The 6000-nt window shown below is 43.1% G+C and overlaps 1 protein-coding gene across 1 annotated transcript in view; it reads left to right on the top strand.

The window, feature by feature from the left end:
• The first annotated feature begins 624 nt into the window (after window positions 1-624).
• Window positions 625-6000, top strand: part of has2 (hyaluronan synthase 2) — a 29811-nt gene continuing 24435 nt past the window's right edge. The window contains exon 1 of the mRNA XM_060824240.1: window positions 625-1165. The gene's annotated coding sequence lies outside the window, so the exon portion shown is untranslated. The remainder of the gene's footprint in view (window positions 1166-6000) is intronic.

Genomic DNA, 6000 nt, shown 5'->3' with positions numbered 1-6000 from the left:
TCATGGCTATCAGGAGAGAGTGAGGGGGCAGTACAGATACGAAGGGTCAAATATTCACTTTCTCTGCTGTAAGATTCTATGCATGTGTGTGTATGTATGAGAGAAACAAGAAAATACTCAATTCCCTTTACCATTTTGACCCAGGAAGACTAAAACAGAATGGGAAAAGAGTAGATTCGGCCCATCGCGAGAAGGCTGGCTTTGTGGAAGAAATACACTGCCCTTTTTTTAAAAACAAAACCGCAAGTGAGCTTGGTTTAGGATACAGGGATAATGTTTAATAGCAGCCTTTGTCTGTTTGGAAATGAGGCAGTGTAAAATGTAACTGCTCCAGTGTGCTGATATAGAAATGTCTGTGGGTGGGGGTACACTGCTCCAAGTTGGAGCCATGTGTGTGAGGATGACTGAACCGGCTGAGTGAGTTTTTTTCTCCTATCTGAGTTCAGTGGGCGGGTTTAAACTTCCCCTCCTCCCCTGTAACCCCCTCTATTCATTAACAGAAAAAACAGTTAGCCTTGTTATAAAAGTCCGCGAAAGTTTCTCTGGGCTGCACTTGAGTTCGTTAAAAAAAAACGCAAGCAAGTCGACCCCCCACCCACCCCCCAACCAAAAAAGAGGCAAGGTTTGGCGTGCCCGAGGATTTACACACCGGGTTAGCGTAAGGGAACTTGCAGCTACTTTCCTCATCAGGGGCTGGTTTTACACCAGTACGTGTAGGGGCTAAAATTGTGATTTTTAAAAAAAGAATAAGAACTTATGCGAGTGAATTAGTTTTGTTTTCAAAAGATACAATATTTAAATATTTATTCGTGAGGATAGGTGTTCAGGAGTGATGTCTGACGCTGCAATAAGAACTGAGGAAATTTTGTATTTTTTGAAACAAAAGTTGATATTCAAACTGAAGATTTGACCTCAAGAGTTTTTCCTTAAAATAGATTTTTGCAGTTTTGTTTTAAAAATCGGGAACTGGCTGCTTTATTTCTGCATAATCTCCGATCGCTGTGGAGTTCTCTGCAAATGCTCCTTGCACACACGATGAAGCACTGACTTTATCCTGAAGACTTGAACATTTGAGACAGAACAGACTGTAGACCACACACACACGGGGCCAAGTGAGCCTAAAATATAACAGAAGCAAGGCAACTCCAACGTCGCAGCATCAAAGGTAGGTCGAAACCTTTTTAATAGCACGTTAAACCAGATGGCTTTTCATTGCAAAAAAAAATGCTGTATTGGTGGGTCACTGAATTATTATTTCAAATGACGAATTGGAATGAGATCGGTGCCAGGTACAACAATTAGTAAAAGTGAGTACGGGTGTTTTGAACGGCGAAAACTTCGTTTCAGTGAAGATTTGGGTTAACTTTTGAACAGTGGATGAAGATGGTTCGCTGCTAGTTTTACTGCTGAGGACAGATCGCCACAGAACTGCTCCCTCTCAATGCACAATCTGCTCCGAAGGTCACAATGCAAACTAAGAAGCAAAAGGTGGCACAGGCAACCTTTCCGGGAAATGTGGCCCCTAGTCCCGAAATCAAATTGCTGAAGTGTACATTTATGGTGAATTTGGGGATTGAGGATCAGGTTACACAGGTAGAGCACGCAGCAATGCATCGAAATAAATCTCGGTCTGTTTTAATGCCTGATGTTTAAAGTTGAATGAACGACACATTACAAACGTAGCCTTTACATCCTGCAATTGGCAAAGCGAATAGCCAACATTAAGTTGAAGTCTAACTGGGAGTTTCTTTGCGAAGGGAGCACGATGTAATTATAAATTGCATACTACGGTAGGATGCTTTAGTTTCGCGGGACAAAACAAGTTGAGGACTCGGGGTGTGCGTGTGCTGGTCCTGATTCATATGAGAATCCACGGCGCCTGCTGTGAACTGGCTGAGGGGAGTGAATGGCTGCAATTTCCAGGCTCTCTCGGAGATTGCAACCTCGTGGCGGCAGCCAGGGGGAAACACCCCCTCCTGCAACGTCACAATGCCGGCCCACGTCACGCGCGGCGCTCCGATTGGCTGGCGAGGGATTCCCCCTGGGGATTTGGGAGCTCCCCGGGAGTGACGCGCCTGGCTCGCAAGGTGTCACCCCCTGGGGAACTGCAACATCAGGCTCACACCTCGATCCTTACCCTAAACAACTCTGCAAGATTCAACACACTGGAAGAGAACGCACCTTCCACCTTCCATGTCAGCTTTGTGTACTTAAGAGAATAACATTCGCAGATACTCCACTTGAATTGGCATTTAAACATTGGCTTGAGTGGTAAAGCAAAGCTGGAATCGCTTTCTGGTCAGGTGCTGGTGAACCGTGAGTGGTTTAACTTGTGACTTGCACTCAGACAGTCAAGTCATTTACCAAAGCCGCCTTGTGCATTGACAAACCATCTCGGCCTCTGTCAAATGAGTTTTTTGTTGTTGGCTTTAAAGGCGTTACAAAGCAAGCCCTGTTTCCCGGAGAGCGAGAGAGGGATGTGTAGAAGTGAAGCCCAGTTCAGTGAAACATTGATGCAATTGTGTCCATCCCAAAAAAAAGTTGGAGACGCGTCTTTCCTTTTTCGTCAGCGTTTTAGAATTCTGCGGCCATCTGACTTTGCTTTTGGGCGGTGTTTGCAGCCTCTCTAGCCGCTGATATTGGTGAAGCTTTAAATATGCTACTGGCCATCAGGCAGGATAAGGCCAAGAAACCACAGGATCACGTTATTAACAATGACCCGAGATCCGTGAGGCGCAGGCAATGTGCAGAAGCCCGTGTTTCATAACATTTCCAGCAAAAATTTTCATTTAATCCTTTCATCGCTGTGGACAAAATATTCTGGTTCAATTATATACATATTTAAAATCATCATTGAGATGTGGTCAAGTCAAACAACATGCCAATATAAAATGATCTCAAATACAATCCACTATTCAGAGAGACCAGTCACTGTTTATCCTCCAACCCTCCTAACACCACGGGGCTTCCCCAGATTCCACCCACTTTCTGTATCCCACCTTCCATCAATGGTGGAGCTAACCCTATATTAAATGTTGACACAGGCACCATTCTTCAGTTGGCTACGAGAAATCAACTGCCCTCCTTATCTGGAGGTGAAATTGTACGGGATTGTTTTAGCAAGAAGGTATAGTGTCCTGATTGTTAGATACAGTTGCTCGGTTAGTTCAGTAAACCAGTTCCAGATGTAACCCTTCACTTTGCATCTGCAGGGTGGGACTCAAGTGAAGTCAGGATTGCTGGGCCCAGATGGACGTGATTAGCTGTGGACCATGATTTGAATGCTATTAAAAATACGAGTTTCCCTTGGCTTTAGTCGGGATGGGGGCGATAACCTACAGTAACCACATGAAGTATTTTGGTTTAATTATTTGGGGACAGTCATACTCCTGTCCATCCATAGAGACACCATCCCTATTCTACTGTTAATAAATTAGTAACAGCTAATTTAAAAATTAAATTAAAAATACCATGATTCAGTGCAGTGGCCTAAGAGTCAGTTAAAGCACTTTCAGCAAGGCCAGCGTTTAGATAGCACCATTCACATTCCAAAGCATTTTGTGTGTTTTTTTCTGAAGTATGATCAATGTTTTGGAAGGGTCATGTGGTATTGTCACCACCTCTGGGCCAGAAGCTACAGATTCAAGATGCACTCCAGCAGATGGACAGTGGTCACGGAGGTATGTTGGTAACATGGTCACTGATCAGCCTGTAAATCCTTTCAGTACACCTGAAGGCAGGCAGTCACAGTGGGAGAGTTTCCTGGTCAGCCATCCTGCAGAAGGCAGTGACAAACCATGGCAGAACACTGCCCAGGAGTCTAATGCAAGTCCACGGCCAAACACTCTGCTTGACTCTCAGGAGAAAAGATAAGCCACTCAATCAATGTTGCAACATCAGAGGTTAGGCAGCCAGGGTTCACATCAACTGCAATGTGTTAATGATCAGATAATCAGTTGTTAGTGATTAGCCAGATCATTAGGTTTAATTTCCCTCTTCCTTCAAATTAGTGCCAAGAGATCTTTTAGTTTGGGATTATTGTCAGCATGAACAGCTTGGGCTAAAGGGTCAGTTTCCATGCTCTATGACTCCAAGAGAGGGCACATCCAACAATACTCCATTCCACTGCAACATAAGTTCCACTCACAGGAGTAGGACTGTAGCCCATAGCCTGCTGACATTGAAGCAAGAGTGTTAACCACTGGGTCAAAGCTAATGCAGTTACCGTTCATCAGAAACAGAGTCCAAATCTCTGTCTCTATCATTAGCTGAAAATGTGTTGCTGGAAAAGCGCAGCAGGTCAGGCAGCATCCAAGGAACAGGAGATTTGACGTTTCGGGCATAAGCCCTTCTTCAGGAATGAGGAAAGTGTGTCCAGCAGGCTAAGATAAAAGGTAGGGAGGAGGGACTTGGGGGAGGGGTGATGGAGATGCGATAGGTGGAAGGAGGTCAAGGTGAGGGTGATCCTGTCTCTATCATTATACTGTACATTTTCTCTATACTAGAGATTCTTGTTGTACAGTGTGCTTGAAACCAAATTAACTTTTTAAATCTTGGATTGCCAAGCAGAAGGAGAACCACAGCTGTTTCACAAACCAAAAAATAACAAACTAAATCTTCCAAAACCCTACTGTCTCTATCCTCAATACACCTAAGTTCCTATCAACCATCACCTATGATTTCTGACTTGCATTGGCTCCTCATTGACAATGCTTCAAACTTAAGATTCTCAGCCATGTTTTCATCTCATTCAATGAGCTCATTTCTCCCTTTTACTGTAATCTCCTCCCAACCTACAACCCTCCCAGATCTCTGCACACATCCAAGTCTGGCCTCCACCTGATACCTTATTTTATTTGATGTATCATTGGTGGCCATGTATTTAAGTACCTGAATTCTAAGGTCTGCCATCCCCTCCCTCACCCTGTCCATCTCTCCTCCCCCCATATTATTCTTTAAGTGATACTTCTGAAAAAGAAACTTAAGAAAGAAAAGATCTCTCCTAGTATCTCTTAATCTGGCTTTGTATTAAATTGTTTGATAATACTCCAGTAAATCACTTTAGAATGTTTTACTGTGATGTATGAAGTGCTATAAAAATACAATTTATTGTGTTACTTTGCTTCATTGCCTGTTAAGCTTGACAGCAGTGAATGAGAGTCCTACCTTTTTAGCAAGCCTATTATTTCATGGAGAGAGTGTCACTTTAAATGATGTTTTGTATTTAACTGTGATAACTTTATTTTCAGTTTGAGCCATGTGACATCATCACTTCAATAACATCTTTGTGCATGGGTTCAATAAGTTTTAGATAACTCGAATGATCAAACAGTACCAAGATTGCAACTGTTTGAACACAGCCTATATATAGAACGTGGGGAAGAAAATGAAATGACATGTAGCAATGTTCATGCTGTCTTTCAGAGTTTGTATCTCACTGACATAGACCGTAGTCAGGCTCATATCAAACTATGCAATAGCTAGAAAAAGTGCATTGTATCTGTACGTATTACCAGTCATTGTATTGCACTCAATGTTCATAGCCCTAGTTCTAACCAAATTGCATCCAATTGAATTGACATTTGATTTTGGGAGGATGTGGTTGCTCGGCCATGCACCACAAGGCACAGGTCAGGAATGTGATTAAATACTCCCTACAACATCTACAACACCACTTAAAAAGCTTGACATCATTCAACTCAAAACAACCCACTTGATTGGCAGCATATCCACCTTCACTAACTCCACCATAGTACCACTTGCAAGATGCACTGTAGTAGTTTGCCACAGCTCCTTAGACAAAACCTTCCGAAAGCCACAAACATTACTGTCTAGAAGGATAACGGTAACAGGTGCATATGAACATCACCAGCCTCAAGTTCCTTCCACACTCCATCCTGACTTAGAAATTATTTGGCATTGTTATATCACTGCTGCTCGGCGAAAATCCTACAACTTCATCCCTAACAGCACTGTGGGTGTACCTACACCACATGGCCT

This window comes from Hemiscyllium ocellatum, chromosome 4 (assembly GCF_020745735.1).
Source record: "Hemiscyllium ocellatum isolate sHemOce1 chromosome 4, sHemOce1.pat.X.cur, whole genome shotgun sequence".
Lineage (NCBI taxonomy): Eukaryota > Metazoa > Chordata > Chondrichthyes > Orectolobiformes > Hemiscylliidae > Hemiscyllium > Hemiscyllium ocellatum.
This window is presented reverse-complemented; position numbering and strand designations above follow the sequence as displayed.